This window comes from Cervus elaphus, chromosome 21, assembly GCF_910594005.1.
Source record: "Cervus elaphus chromosome 21, mCerEla1.1, whole genome shotgun sequence".
Taxonomy (NCBI): Eukaryota; Metazoa; Chordata; class Mammalia; order Artiodactyla; family Cervidae; genus Cervus; species Cervus elaphus.
In genome coordinates, this window is record NC_057835.1 from 24,748,563 (window position 1) to 24,766,094 (window position 17,532).

Genomic DNA, 17,532 nt, shown 5'->3' on the forward strand with positions numbered 1-17,532 from the left:
TGCTCACAACCAAACAGGTCTTTTCACATTAAATCTCCCTGACAAAGATAACCCCTGACAGTTGAGGGTTGTCCTAGGGAGCCAGGTATGAATACCTCCAAGCACACAGCCACTAGCGACTGCCTCTGTGATGTGACTGCCTTTGAACAGAACAAGGCTACCTCTCTCACCATCTCGCATCGTTAAAAGCACAGGTAGTCATTGCCTTGCAGGCTCCACTGTTTCTTCAGAGACTGGGAAAGGACAGACAGCAACTATTTGCTTTCAGATTTTGATGTTTGAGAGATGCTATTTATTTTGATGATTTTTTTCTTTATAATTTTTAAACTATCCAAAATCTGGAAATGCTAGTTACTAATCTTGAAACTTAAAGTTTTGAAAACACATGGCTATCTCAGAACAGAACCCATAGATTTTAAATCAGAAACACACGAACTCATAGAGAATAATAGAATAAGACCAGGATTTTGTAACATGAAGAATTACCATTTGATAAAGAATTTCTGATCCTACTAGAATAAATAATTGCTGGTTACTAGCTACACTGTCATAATTCAAATAATAATGTTCTACAGAGAATTCATTTTTACCATACACTATTATAAATATGTGAAGATTGATATTGCACTAATAAAAATATATTCTTTATATAAAAGACCCAAAGAAATGGAATATGCACAAGCTTGATGTCTCAGAAGAATTTGCCAGTGGAAAGATGTGAACCTATTGATATATGACTTCCTATATGATAACAAAACAGTGACATCTTCAAAGGGTGCAATTTGAGTAAAGAAACCTATTTTATAACCAGGCCTGTATTTATAATGAGAAAAGTTACTCAATATCTTTTATAGACCTGTAAGATCTGGGAAAACTAAAAGGAAGAAAATAGATATGCAAAACCCTATTTAGAAAATCTGCCTGTTTCTAAGAAAACCAAAAAACAGGCAAGGCCCGTAACAGCACTCCGTTTGCTGAACTCATTTATTTCAACTGCTGATTGTCAGCAAGGCAAAAATGCCTAAACTCATCTGCAAAAAAGCAATTCTGGTGTCAGCTCACATATGCAGTTAGGCTCCATAGGGACATGGCACTCAGGCATCTGCATTCCTAGGACATGGCCAAAGCTGGGTTCAATCTCCAGGAGTCTGCTGTAAATGGACTCTCTTACCTCCAGGTTGAGCTGACTGACTGAAAAAAGGATTTCATTTTGTATAATTCTATGACAATCTATCTTTTTTAAACAGTCACCACTAATAATCAACTCGCAGAGGTCTACAACACTATAACCAGAGTGACGATAAGATGTAAAGCAATATCAATAACATTGGCCAAGTATAAGTGCTTCCAAATATTGAGACAGTTGTGCTTACAGTGGCAAATCTTACCTTGAAGCTTGATTAATTAATTACTAATTTTAATGTGGGATTAAATATATCAGGCCAGAGTAACTCATGTGTGCTGAATTCCATTCATCCTTAAATCTCTGGTTCCACAATTGTTTGGCTATAAATACATCTTATGTTCTACCATTTTTCAATCCTTAAGAAAATATGATACACATTTGCAAGTTCCTGATTTTTCTGTTTCCTATGGCCTTATTATTTTCGCTGTTTGACACCCATTTAACATAATTTACACTGAAGAGCTTACTTTAAAACATTAATATAGTTTTGATCCACCATTAATGTATAAGGGAAGGAGGGCAGTGAGGTGAATGGTTAGGACCAGGAGCAGAAACTGTCCAAGGACATTCCCTCTTGTGTGTGAGGAGCTTAAACACTTTCCAGTGATGCCAAGAATCACTGGCCACAGTTAGACCAAAGGGAGTCAAGTTACACGCTCATATCACCCTTGGCCAGTGGGTTCAACCTCCACTGAGGACCTGGAACTCACTGCCCTCGGGTATGGAACCCTGCCTAGGGGTGAAACAGAATGGTCCCTGGAGGAAAGATGACTTCTTTCAGAATAACGTCTGTCTAATTGATACAGTGTCATTTGTTCAACAAATATCCCCTGAGCATGTACTGTGTGTCAGGCAGTGGATGAGAAGCTGCATCGTTCCAGTGAAGAAAAGGGGATGGAGGGAGGGAGAGAGAAAGGGGGGTGGTTTCCAGGAAATGTGGTGTCTCTAATCAAAATAAATATGACACACAAAAGTTCACGCGCTTGATTGTTCAGTATGATGATTATTTTAAAATTACATTTCAATGACTATAAATAGTTGTTCATGCCCTACTTACTTCTAAAAGAGAATTTCTGAAATCAATAAGGGTAAAACCTGAAAGGGAGAAAACTGTTCCCAAATCCACCAACTAAAATATATCAAAAATATTTTCACATTTCTGATTTGCTTCTATTCGTTCTTTCTATGTACTCACAAGTTTTGTACAGCTGTATGGTAACTATAACAATTAGCCAAGCTGTTTCAGAAAACAGCTTTGCAACACTTCACACACTTTTATTTTGTCAAAATTTTCATAAAAACTGCCATTCAAATGTATGCAGGTTTGTGTATATTTTAGGAACACTAGAATCTGAGGCCAATCACCTCATTTTGATGAAAAACTTAAAATGGAAGAAGCAGTTATGTTGAAACTATATGACCCAAAGGAAGTAAGACATATAGTAAGGAGCTATTATTTCTTTAAAGTCACTTAAGTTTTGAACACACAAAGTCCTGTTTTTCAAGTCAATTTGTTTTAGTACCAAGATTTTTATCCTCTTTTGTTTCAGCTCATGACCCACTTTCAAACCACTTCTGAGTTATTAATTCAAAATGGTCTCTTGCCAGTCACTAAAACTCTTAATTTATGCAAGACAAAAGCAATTTTTCCTTAGAGGAATTTAGTTTCGCTTATGAAGCTTTCATCATTGAGCAAATGAGAAAGAATAAACTTTATCAAAAGCCCTGAGGCAAAATCAGATACAGTCACTTTTTAAAAAAAAGAGAGAAAGGAGAAGGCAGCAGATCTATTCAGTGTAAACAGTATTATTTGCTAGAAAAAATCACAATGGCAATAAATCAATCTAAGAATCGTTACTTCATTTCAGCCAGGCAATCCATCTGCCAGTGTTCTAACAGTGTGGTACTTTCAGTTGAGATCTTACCTTATTCCATGTAACTGTCGACTGTGGTTCTCCCAGAGCCTGACTTGACATGTCCACATTCTTTCCATCTTTACACATGTGTCCCTTGATATTCGAGTAAACACTGGGAGAGCTTCAGAAACAACCCCAAATAATGTCATGTGATATCATTTTTGTCAATATGTGCCAATCAAGTCAAGCAGTTCAAGCAGCATAAATCTGGGGACTGTATTGGTCAATCATTAAAAGGTGTTTTTTTTTAAATTAATGACTTTGACATCTAAGAGAATAATAAACATCAAACCCAGGGTAGTGGTAATAATGCTAGAGGTGAGAGCAAAGAAAAAGCAAGTAGAATGCACGGCCTTTAATCATTTTTGTATGTTTATTTCTTAGCTGAGAAGTGGCTACAAGGATTTTCATTATTCTTTCTCAGCATCTTTTTTATCTTTGAAATAAGGGTATATGGTAACATCAAAAATTTATTGCTGGCTAGGATGAAAGATTTAATCTTACTTCATTTTCACAAAAAATACAAATTACCATGACTCACTTAATAATGAAATAGATAGCTGAAATAGTCCTATTGCTACTTAGAAAATCAAATCTGTAATTTTTTAAACACCCAAAAAATAAATCTCCAGGAAAATCTTTTTACTGGAGAATTTTACCCAACAATTTAAAATGAATGGTATATATGGTTGAGTACCTTTTATGTCCACCTGAAGCTATTACAATATTGTTAATTGGCTATACTTCAATACAAACTAAAAAGTTTAAAAATAAATAAAAAGAATGAACACTGATTCTATACAATCTCATCTAGAAAATAAAAGAAGAAGGCATCCTCCTGACTCTTTTGAGGACATGAAGACAGGAAGAAAAATAAGCAGAAAAAGAAGATACAGAACCAGTACATCTCATGAGTGAAGACAAAAAATTCATTAGCATAGTGCATTATTCTTGCATAAGAAAGAATAATGAAAATCCTTGTATCCACTTCTCAGCTAAGAAATAAATATACAAATATAAAATCCATTAATTGAAAAAGATTTATACACTATGACCAAGAGACTCTATTCATTTGCAGGTGATATTATTGTCTGTGTAGAAAATCCTAAGAAACCTATAAAAATACTTCAAAGTGAGCTCAGCAAGATGGCAGGATAGAAGATAAATGTAAAGGAAAAATCAATAGCATGCATATATTCAAGCAATGAGCATATGGACACAGACATTTTTAAAAATAATACCATTTACAAGTGTTTAAAACATTAAAATATTTAGGCAATATATAAATCTAACAAAACATATATAGAAATTATTTGCCAAAAACTGAAAAATGCTAATGTAAGAAATCAAAGGCTAAATAAATAAAGAGACATATTGTCAATGCTTGGACGTCTCAAGATAATAAAGAAGTCGTTACTCCGTAAGTTGACACTAGGTTTAACACAATTCCTATCAAAATTTTAGCAAGACATTATTTGAAGACTAGACAAGATTATTCTAAAATTTATATGGAAATGCAAAGGAACTGGAAGAGATAAACAATTTAGACCAAGAAGAATAAAGTGAGAGGAACCAGCCCACCAGATTTTAAGACTGATTCTATAGCTGCAGTAATCAACACTATATGGTATTGATGAACGGCAGACACAGACATGTATGTCAATGGAACAGAGTAAAGAACTGCACAAATATGCCTAACTGGTTTTGACAAAGGTACTAAAACAACTCCATGGAAGCCTTTTCAACAATGATGCTGGAGTGACTGGGTATCCATAAGCAAAATAATGAACAGCAAAGTAAGTCTCACCCCTTACACAAAAATTAACTCAAAAAGGACAAAAAACTTAAATATAAAACAGAAAACTTTTAGAAAAAAAAAATAGGAGAAATCATTGGAATCTAGGGTCAGGCGAACACTTTGCATTAAAATTACAATTCATCAAAGAGAAAAATGACAAAGTGGACTTCACCAAAATTAAAACCTTTTGTGCAGGGCAGAAGAAGATGATGGAGGAGTAAGATGGGGAGATCGCCAGCCTCCCCACAAATACATCAAAAACTCATCAAGATATGGAACAGCTCCTACAAAGCAACCTCTAGGCAACAGCAGAAGACCCCAGGCCTCCAGGGGGACAGGCTAAGCTCCCTGAAATGGGGCGGGAGAGAGGATGGAGACATGAAAAGGGAAAACATGGAGAATTTCTGAAGAGGAGCTTGTGCCCTGAGGGAGGGAGGGAGTCCTGAAACAGGAATTCACACGAACAAGGAAGCTCCCTTGCAGGCAGGCCCAAGGGGGAGCTGTGGAATCTTGGAAAACCGAACAAAGCAGGGACTTAGAGGGCAGAAAACAGAGAAAGCTGCACTTCTCAGCCCGTTAATAGCTCACAGACTATGGCCCCAACCAGATGGCAGGCTCGGGGAACCGAGAGTGGGGAGGCATATAAACCTCGCCAGCACACACAACCCTTGCAGTGCAAAGGGCCGGCCGGGGGCAGAGGGGAACACACAAGCCCCACAACAAAAAGGGCAGGCCGGTGAGACAGAACAAGTGCACACAAGCCTTCTGACGCAGTGGGCACATTGGGGAGCTGAGATAAAGGTCCACCCAAGACCCTACCCAGCAGGCTTCAGCCAGCAGCGCAGGGCAGGAGCACCGGCAATGGTCCCAGAGACAACTGGGGAGCTGCCGGCTGTGAAGATATGCTGAGCGGGCCACTTTGAAGCGGCTGCAGAAATAGATGTCTAACACTACCAAAACCAGAAGGACTATCCAAAGATACACTGAACCCATAGACACCAGAAAACTTACTCTCGGACGCTAAACTGCTCTTCAGAGAGATGAGATCCAGCTCCATCCACCAGAACACAGACACAAGCTCCCCCAACCGGGAAGAAAACACGGGACACCAACCCAACCCCATCAACACGCGCAGACTCCACACCCAAGAAGAACTACAACTTTGAGAACCTTTTTATTTTTTTTTAATAAATCACACTGTTTATTCCCCCTGAATATTTCTACCTTCATACAAGCCTTTTGTGGTGCTGTGGGGGTTTCCTTTTTATTTTTCTTGTTTAAAAAAAAAAAAAATCATTTTAAGATTTTTTTTTTAACCTTTTTTTTTTAACGAGTTCTTTGATTTTGTTTTTTATATATTCAACTGTTTTTCCTATAGTTCTTTACTGGCTGTAGCTATTCATGAATATATATAAATCTTTTTTACATACTATTTATCTAGTATCCACATTCTATTTATCTTTGCTTTTCTATTTTTTCTTTTCTCTCTTTTTTTTTACCCACTTTTTCACTCCCTCATTTTCTCTGTTCCCTCCCTTCTCTTTTTTTTCCTCCTTTGTCTTCTCCCTTGTTTCCTTCACTCTTTCTTTTTTCACCAAATAAGTTAAATTGTTGAGCTCTCTTTGCTATATTCCCCAATTGGCACTCTGCTCATTCTCAGATTTCCAGATTGAACGTTGGCTAGCTCTGCTGTTAATTGGCCAATATCATTTTTTTCACCAAGTCAATGTCCTGTACTCTTTTCTTTAGAATACTTTGGTTATAACTGTATGTGTGGAAGTGTGTGTACATGTCTCATTATGTCTATAATTACCTGCTTGATCTGCTTGATTTCCTCCCATTAGAACACAGGCCCAAGTCACCCCTAATAGGAAATCAACACAAACCACTCAACCAACCTTTCCCTCCAAGGGCAAAAACCAAAAGGAAGAAGGAATACAATACTAAAGCCTGGGAAAATGAGACCTCAAGAGGAGCAAGTTAGAAAAAAAAAAAGTATAAAAAGACAGATAAATACAGCACAAATGAACAAACAAGATAGAAACTCACAAGACCAAATAAACAAAGAGGAAATAAGCAACTGATCTTACAGAGAATTCAGAATAATTTGGAGTAAAGATGCTCCAAAGACTTGAAAATAGAATGGAGAAAATGTAAGAACTATTTAACACAGTTAATACAATCACAAAGAACATAGAAGAAATAAACAATAAGCAAACAGAGATGAACAATACAATTACTGAAATTAAAAATACTCTAGAAGGAAGCAGTAGCAGAATAACTGAGGTTATTCCTCTGAATGAGGAGTGAGCAGGAAGAGAGAATGGTGGAAATAACTGCTAAAGAGCAGAATAAAGGGAAAAGAGTTGAGGATAGCCTCAGAGACCTTTAGGACAATATTAAATGCACCAACATTCGAGTTATAGGGGTCCCAGAGGACAATATTAAATGCACCAACATTCAAGTTATAGGGGTCCCAGAGGAAGAAGAAAAACATAAAGGCACTGAGAAAAAATTTGAAAAAATTATACTTGAAAAGTTCCCCAACATGTGAAAGGAAATAGTCAATCAAGTCCAAGAAGTGCAGACAGTTGCTTATAGGATAAACCCAAGGAGAAACACATCAAGACACATATTAATCAAGCTAACAGAGATTAAGCACAAAAAAAGAATATTAAAAGCAGCAAGGAAAAAAGAACAAGTAGCATACAAGGGAAAACCCATACGATTAATAGCAGATCTTTCAGCAGAAACTCTGCAGGTCAGAAGGGAATGGTAGGATATATTTAAAGTACTGAAAGAGAAAAATCTGCAACAAAGATTACTATATCCAGCAAAGATCTCATTCAAAATTGATGGAAAAATCAAAAGTTTTACAGACAAGCAGAAGTTAAGAGAATTTAGCACCACCAAACTAGGCTTACAATAAATACTAAAGGGACTTATATAGCCAGTAAACACAAGAGAAAGGAAAAACCTACAAAAACAAAGCCAAAACAATCAAGAAAATGCCAATAGGAACATATGTATCAATAATTACCTCAAATGTAAATGGATTAAACACACCAACCAAAAGATATAGATTGACTGAATGGGTAAAAAAAACAAGACCCATATATATGTTGTCTAAAAGAGACCCATTTCAGACCTAGAGACACATACAGACTGAAAGTAAAAGGATGGGAAAAGATATTCCATGTGAAAAAGCCAGAGTGATAGTCCTTACTTCAGAATAAATAAACTTTAAAATAAAGAATATTATAAGAGACAAAGAAGGACACTACATAATGATCAAGGGATCAATCCAAGAAGAAGACATAACAATTATATATATGCACCCAACATAGGAGCACCTCAATACATAAGGCAAACATTAAGAGGCATACGGGGAAATCAAAAGTAACATAGTAATGGAAGGGGACTTTAACACCCCACTTACACCAACAGAAAAATCATCAAAACAGAATCAGTAAGGAAACACAAACCTTAAATGAAACATTAGACCAAATGGATCTAATTTATATCTTCAGGACTTTCCATCCAAATGCAGAAGAATATACTTTCTTCTTAAGTGCACATGGAATATTTTCTTGGATAGACCACATCTTGGGCCACAAATCAAGCCTCAATAAATTTCAGAAAATCTTATCAAGCATCTTCTCTGACTATGACACTATAAGACTAGATATCAACTACAGGGAAAAAAACTGCAAAAAAACACAAACTCATGGAGATTAAACAATAAATTACTAAATAATAAAAAGGTTACTAAAGAAATAAAAGAAATCAAAAGATTCCTAGAAACAAATGACAATAAAAACACGACGACCCAAAACCTATGGGATTCAGCAAAAGCAGTTCTAAGAGGGAAGTTTATAATGATACAATCCTACTTCAAGAAATAAGAAAAGCATTGAATAGATAACCTAACTTTACATTTAAAGCAACTGGAAAGAGAAGAACCAAAAAAAAAAAAAAAAAAAACCCAAAGTCAGCAGAAGGAAAGAAATCAAAAAGATAAAAGCAGAAATAAATGAAAAAATGAAAAAGAAATGAAGGAAACAATAGCAAAGATTAATAAAACTAAAAGCTGGTTCTTTGAGAAGAGAAAGTTGACAAAGCACTAGCCAGACTCATCAAGGAAAAAAGGGAGAAAGTCAAATCAACAAAATTGGAAATGAAAAAGGAGAGGTTACAATAGACAACACAGAAAGACAAAGGATCATAAGAAAATATTATGAGCAACTATATGCTAATAAAATGGACAACCTAGAGGAAATGGACAGATTCTTAGAAAAGTTCAACCTCCCAAACCTGAACAAGGAAGAAATAGAAATAATGAACAGGCCAATTACAAACACTGAAATCAAAACTGTAATAAAAAAAAAACCTCCCAAAAAACAATAGCCCAGTGCCAGATGGCTTCACAGAGGAATTCTATCAAACATTTAGAGAATAACTAAGGTTTGTTTTTCTGAAACTCTTCCAAAAAATTTCAAAGGAAGGAACACTTGAAAACTTATTCTACAAAGCCATAATCACCCTGGTACCAAAACCAGGCAAAGAAAACACAAAGAAAATTACAGACCAATATCACTGAGGAACATAGATGCAAAAATCTTCAACAAAAGTCTAGCAAACAGAATTACGAACACATTAAAAGGCTCATACACCATTATCAAGTCAGATTTATTCCAGGGATGCAAGGATTCTTCAATATATGCAAATCAACCAACATGATACAGCATATTAACAAATTGAAAGATAAAAACCATATGATAATCTCAATAGATGCAGAAAAAAAGCCTTTGACAAAATTCAGCATCCATTTATGATTAAAAGTCTTCAAAGAATGGGCATAGAAGGAACTTACTTCAACACAGTAAAGACCATATATGATAAGCCATAGCAAACATTATTCTCAATGGTGAAAAACTAAAAGCATTCCTTCTAACATCAGGAACAAGACAAGGGTGTCCACTCTCACCACTGTTATTCAACATAGTCCTAGCTACGGCAATTAGAGAAGAAAAAGAAAAGGAATCCAGTTCAAAAAAGAAGAAATATAACTCTCACTGTTTGCAGATGACATACTATACATAGAAAACCCAAAATAAACTATCAGAAAATTACTGGAGCTAATCAGTGAATTCAGCAAAGTCACGGGATACAAAATCAATACATAGAAATCTCTTGCATTCCTATATATGAACAATGAAAAATCAGAAAGTGAAATTAAGGAATCAATCCCATTCACCACTGCAACAAAAAGAATAAAATATCTAAGAATAAACCTACTTAAGGAGACATAAGACCTGTATATGGAAAATTATAAGACATTGATGAAAGAAATCAAAGATGATATAAACAGATGGAGGGCTATTCCATGTTCCTGGGTAGGAAGAATCAATGTTGTGAAAATGGCTATACTACCAAATGCAATCTACAGATCCAATGTGATCCCTATCAAATTACCAATGGCATTTTTCACAGAACTAGAACAAAAAAATTTCACAATTCATATGGAAATACAAAAGAACCTGAATAGCCAAATCAGTCTTGAGAAAGAAGAATGGAGCTGGAGGAATCAACCATCCTGACTTCAGACTATACTACAAAGCTACAGCCATCAAGTCAGTATGGTACTGGCAGAAAAACAGAAATATAGACCAATGGAATGAGATAGAGAGCCCAGAGATAAACCCATGCAACTATGGGTACCTTAGTTTTGACAAAGGAGGCAAGAATATACAATGGGGCAAAGACAGCCTCTTCAATAATTGGTGCTGGTAAATTGGACAGCTACATCCAAAAGAATGAAACTAGAACACTTCCTAATGCTATACAAAAAGATAAACTCAGAATGGATTAAAGACCTAAATGTAAGACCAGAAATTATAAAACTCTTAGAGGAAAACATAGGCAGAACACTCAGTGACATAAATCAAAACAAGATCTTCTATGATCCATCTTGCAGAGTAATGGAAATAAAAACAAGAATAAACAAGTGGGACCTAATTAAACCAAAAACTTTTGCACAGAAAAGGAAACTACAAATAAGATGAAAAGACAACCCTCTGAATGGGAGAAAATAAGAGCAAATGAAACAACTGACAAAGAATTAATTTCCAAAATATACAAGCAGCTCATACAACTCAATACCAGAAAAACAAACAACCCAATCAAAAAGCAGGGAAAAGTCCTAAATAGACATTTATCCAAAAAAGACATACAGATGGCTAACAAACACATTTTTAAAAATGCTCAAAATCACTTATTATTAGAGAAATGAAAATCAAAACTACAATGAGGTATCACCTCATTCCAGTCATAATGGCCATCATCAAAAAGTCTACAAACAATAAACACTGGAGAGGGTGTGGAGAAAAAGGAAGCCTCTTGCATTGCTGGTGGGAATGTAAATTGAAACAGCCACTATAGAAGACAGTAGGGAAATTCCTTAAAAAGCTAGGAATAAAACCACCCCCAGCAATCCCACTCATAGGCATATATCCTGAGGAAACCAAAATTGGAAAAGACACACGTACCCCAAAGTTCATTGCAGCATTATTTACAGTAACTAGAACATGGAAGCAGCCTAGATGTCCATCAACAGATGAATGGATAAAGAAGCTGCGGTGTGTATACACAATGGAATACTACTCAGCCATAAAAGGAACACATTTGAGTCAGTTCTCACGAGGTGGACGAACCTAGAGCCTATTATGCAAAGTGAAATAAGTCAGAAAGACAAATATAAATATCATATACGGACACATATAGATGGAATCTAAAAAGATAATACTCATGGATTAATTTTCAAGGCAGCAATGGAGAAACAGACATAGAAAACAGACTTATGGACATGGGGAGAGGGGAAGAGAGAGAGGGTGAGATGTATGGAGAGAGTACTATGGACGTTTACAATACTATATGTAAAATAGATAGCTAGTGGGAATTTGCTATATGACTCAGGGAACTCAAACAGGGGCTCTGTGACAATCTAGAAGGGTGGGATGGGGAGGAAGATGGGAGGGAGGTTTGGAAGGGAGCAGACATGGGTATACCTATAGCTGCTTCTTTTTTTTTCCCCCATTTATTTTTATTAGTTGGAGGCTAATTACTTTACAATATTGTAGTGGTTTTTGCCATACATTGACATGAATCAGCCATGGATTTACATGTATTCCCCATCCCCATCCCCCCTCCCGCCTCCCTCCCCATTCCATCCCTCTGGGTCTTCCCAGTGCACCAGCCCGGAGCATTTGTCTCATGCATCCAACCTGGTCTGGTGATCTGTTTCACCCTTGATAATATACATGTTTCGATGCTGTTCTCTCTAAACATCCCACCCTCGCCTTCTCCCACAGAGTCCAAAAGTCTGTTCTGTACATCTGTGTCTCTATATGCAAAACAGAAAAAGAGACACAGATGTAGCTGCTTCTTTTTGATGTATGACAGCAAACCACAAAATTCTGTAAAACAATTATCCTTCAATTAAAAAAAATTTTAATTTAAAAAAACCTTTTGTGTTGTGATAGACCTTGTTAAGAGGATGAAAAGACAAGTTACCAACTAAGAGAAAATGTTTGCCAACCACGTACACAAAAAGAGTTAGTATCTAGAATATACAAAGAAACCTTAAAATTCAACAGTAAAAGACCAAACAATTCACATAGAAAATGGACAAAAAGTATGACCTTGCCATGAACAGACTATTCAGGTGACAAATAGGCACGAAAAATGCTCAACATCCCACCCAGTCACTAGGGAAACCAGAAAAATACATATCTAGTTTGCAAGCAGAAAAGCAGTCATCAATAAGAAGGAATTATTCCTAAATCTTGTGAGAGCTGCTCATATAATTGAATGCTCACAGTTGTTATTTATTTAAATGTCTACTTAAATAATAGACATTTAAATACAAATCATAATTGAATCATTGACAGACTCTCTACAGACTCTCTACTTTTCTACAGACTCTCACACAGTAAAATTTAAAACAATTTGCCCTATTTATTTCAGAAAGAACAAACATGCTCTTTAAGATGAATGAATGTCCATCCATCCAACAAATGATAGGATCCTTTTGAATAAATCACATTCAAGTCAAATTCTAAGGATTTCCAAATATTCAGATCTTTTACACTTGAGTTTTTTGTGAATAGCCAATAGCTACATAGACAGTTATAAAATCTGTTCATGACTCCTGAATTAATATAGAAAATAAATCCACAGGGGCCATTTAACAAGGACTCTATGATCAATAATAATATTTAAGTGATGACTTTCCCAAAGAACTTTCTGAGATGACCTGAGAGATCCCTTGTCTCTGTTGCTCCATCTTCCCACAATCCCTGCCACTCCTTGTACTTGCACACCCTCTGGAAATACAAGAAAATGACAAGATAAATAATATTTAGCAAAGTGTACTTGTTTCAGGTTTCACCTTGTGTGGAAGTAATAAAGCTTTTTAAAAATCTCCAATTCTTAAAAAAAAAAATCTTCAATTCTGATGGCAGACAGTCTCAGGCCCCAATTCCACAAAAGCCCCTGGGAATGCCTGCAAGATATTAGGAATCAGGTCCCAGAAGAGCCGACATGGTCCCTGTTCCACGGACGAAGGAATTCAGGCCTGGGGAGGCTGGGGAACAACCCTCACAGCTAATCCACAGCGGAGACAGTGTGAGAATCTAGGTCACTCAACTCCTGGCCTGCTGCTCTTTCCAAAACATTACACTCGTTCTTAGAATTACCAGGAATTGCTTCCAATGAACAAAAATATTTCTACATTAAAACGTGGATTAGTGACACAGTGAAAGCAGGTGGTAAGTAGTTATCTAGTCAAGGCATCAGTGTTGGGAAATGCAATTTCAACTTTTTAATGGTAACTAAAACTCACAATAAGCCAAGTCAGGGTGACACTCTTGTTAGCCAATGTGGTCTCATACACAAAATATTTTTTTTATTTCCTGGACTCAACATCCTACCAAAAATAGAAAAGAAAAAAAAACACTAAAATGACCAACTTGCTAGATCATTGAAGAAATTTTGACATAATGGTGAGAAAATCGGGAAGATCTAAACATGGAAAGCAGGAAGTGTGGGCTAGAGGAATTAGACTGGAATGGTGTGCTGACAATTCTGGGTCTTTTCCTCTCATGATGGTGGCCAGGAGCCCCACTCTCAATGCTATTTTATTAAAACTCACTCTTTTGGTGGATTTTACAAAATCCATGACCATGATGCCTCTCCCAGAAGAGTATTTTTATTATTCACACTATTGATGACTATAGGCTTGTTCACAAAAGTGCCCACACTAGGATTCACACCTCTCTTTGAAGCTCTTTTAATTTTTAATTTTATTTATCACTTGCTCAGCCAGTCTAGGGAATGAAATTCATCTTTGGGTAATTGTGATCTTGGCTTAAAAGGACATTAAAAGAACTAAAGAAAATAGAACATCTGTTAGGATGACACAAAAAAGGTACATCTTAAAATATTTAGCCTATGCACCAGTCAAATAAAAGAATCCTCTTTTATAAATGTAGTGAATGATTAATGGGCCATTTCAAGGCCAATTAAAAATCTCTATATACAGATCTACAAGCAATACAAGTGCACGGCTGCAAGAGACAAAAGATAAGCAGATGGCAATTTCAGTGCCAACTGACTGGCAGAAAGAAACCATTAGCATATTGTAGCTTGAAAAATGAACAGGACCAGAAAGACGATCAGAGTTCAGTTAGACATCAGCTGATGCAGATGAGCAAACAGAAAAAAAAAAAAAAAAACCCAGAAACTAATGCAAGGAAGTAAGAACCGAAAGGACTAGCTGGGTGTGAAACGAAGGAGCCAGTCACAGGACAGATGTCTGAACAGGCACCTAGCTTCCCAAAAGCACCCATTAAATACAGAATAACGCAAGTGAAACAAAAGCTGACACCATTCCTCCAAAAGGGTTTTTCAGTCTCGGCACATTGAAAGTCTGAAAATAATGTCTGGGTCTTTTAAAAGTAATTTCCCCCAGGAGTTACCAGGAAAAATTTTCATTTCTATACCTTCTTTTCAGAGCACAGAAAAGGTTTTCATGATATTAACATTTCTGGGGGAAAAACAATTCTTTACTCAGACATGTCAATGGAAACAGGAAATTATTGATCTATTGCTACTTACGGTGTGAGTTAGTCACTCAGTCGTGTCCAGCTCTTTGCAACCCCATGGACTGTAGTCCGCCAGGCTCCTCTGTCCATGCAAATCTCCAGGCAAGAATAGCAGAATGGGTAGCCATTCCGTTCTCCAGAGAATCTTCCTAACCCAGGGATTGAACCCAGGTCTCCTGCATGGCAGGCAGATTCTTTACTGCTGAGCCACCAGAGAATTGATGCTTTGAGAAACAGTTCAGGGCAGAAAACACTGACTGGTGAGTTGATCCAGGCTAGTTATAGTACTGCACCTGGGATGTGGGCATGAAGCTGGGTTACAGGAGCTACTTTATAGCCAAGAAGCAACTGCTATGAGGAGGAAAAAGAGGCCAACATGAAAAGGACTGAATAAGGAAAAGATATCACTGCACCTTTGGTAATGCAGCAACTCTAAGCAGACTTACCCAGCACTATGAGGGGCATATGAATAAACCATACACATGGACACACAGGTACACAAACACATGCACACACACACCATGCGTTTAAGACATCTAATCAAGTTCTTAGTTACTCTCAGCCAAACATATTGCAAATTGATTCACCAAGTATTCTTGAAAACACCTAAGTTTCAATTTCCATATAAGGTGTAGATTGATTCATGAATGGAGTTTCACCTTTTCTGGGAATTTCAAGCAGAAATTAAAGACTTATTACGGTGTTAAAGGGCTTCCCAGGTGGCACGAGTTGTATAGGACCCACCTGCCAATGTAGGAGACATAAGAGACGCAGGTTCAAGCCCTGGTTCAGGAAACAGTTCCTGGAGGAGGGCATGAAAACCCACTCCAATATTCTTTCCTGGAGAATCCCATGGACAGAGGAGCCTTGTAGGCTACAGTCCATAGGATTGCAAAAAGTCGGACACAACTGAACAGACTTAGCATGCACACTCGCATGCAGAGTGTTAAAATGCCTAATTTGGGGGGCTAAGTTTGGGGGAGTCCTTAATTCCTGAGATGAATATACACTGAAGAGTAGAGATATATTGACTTAACCTATTTCAGCAATAAAAACTTGAGGGATTTTGACAATATTAACGCCTTATGCATGTTAGTAAAATGATGGATACTGGACAGAGGTGAAGATCACAAATACCTTCCTTCACATGCTCCTGCTGCAGCCACAGGGACACAGGACAGGACACGGAGCCTGTAAGACTATAGTACTGCTTGGCCATCAGTATGTTAGGCTTCCGTGTAAGCTGCTGCAGAGAAATAAAGGGCCAGCAGAAGGGAAGGGCGAGCACCGAGAAAGCTACTAATAACCCAGGTAGAAAGGCTTGGACGTGAGTGCCTGACAGCAGAGGTAGAAAGAAACAGAATCTGATATGTGTCAGAATTAAATTTCTAGGGACGTGATGAAGAAAAGGTAGCTGAGAGGATGACTGCCTTTAATAAAAGTTATTGCTCATTCTTCATTAAACCAAATATGCTTACTGGCACATTTTCAAGGAAAAAAAAAAAAAGCCACTAAGTAAATTCTACTTACACAAACCTGAGCATTTTTACATCAGACACCACTTTATCTTTAAAATTATCTTTCCCCCACCCCCATTGCTTCTTGGCCTTTTGGCCAAGATCAAGTGCAATATCTGTTCTTAATCAGCTTAAAATTATCTCTCCTTCCCCGGTGGCTCAGACAGTAAAGAGTCTGCCTGGAAGGCAGGAGACTCAGGTTCGATCCCTGGGTTGGGAAGATTCCCCTGGAGAAGGGAATGGCAACCCACTCCAGTATTCCTGCCTGGAGAATTCCATGGACAGAGGCGCCTGGCAGGCTACCGTCCACGGGGTCGCACAGAGTCGGACACGACTGAACGACTAACACTTCCCTTTGATTAGATTGACACAGTTTTCTTTATGTACTCTCCCTCCTAGCATGGAAGTGTTATTCTCTTCTTATTTTTTAGTACTTACATAATTTTTAGGAAGCCATCCTAAGTTACCAAAATCCAGAGTTAGTATCACTCTCCACCACAGAAAGAGGCGTGGCAATGATTTAGTGATGTCTTCTGTCCTTACAGTGTTTCCTTCATGTGGTCTAACTGTTCACTTCACCCTCGCTTAAACTTGATCAGTGCTTAATCTCAGTTAATTCATATTTATCAACGTGTTTAAAAATGCTCTGCTTCTGCTTCCACCTTTGCTTCTTGCATATCATATCTTATGGACTCAATTTCCTACTTACTGAGACACATGTATTTCTAGTGCTTTTAGCACATACCTCTGAGCTTCTAATGAACTCACAGTGTAACTTATGAATGAATTAGGTAGCTTCTAATGAATTGACAGTGTTTTTTTTTTCCACCCGCTTATGTTAAACAAATATTTATTCAAAGTAATTGCTATGGCTTTCCTGGTGGCTCAGTGGTAAAGAATCTGCCTACTAATGCAGGAGACATGGATTCGATCTCTAAGTCAGGAAGATCCC

The 17,532-nt window shown here is 37.1% G+C and overlaps 1 pseudogene; it reads left to right on the plus strand.

The window, feature by feature from the left end:
* The first annotated feature begins 16,657 nt into the window (after positions 1 to 16,657).
* Positions 16,658 to 16,731, plus strand: LOC122679722 (annotated as a pseudogene).
* The last annotated feature ends 801 nt before the right edge of the window (positions 16,732 to 17,532 follow it).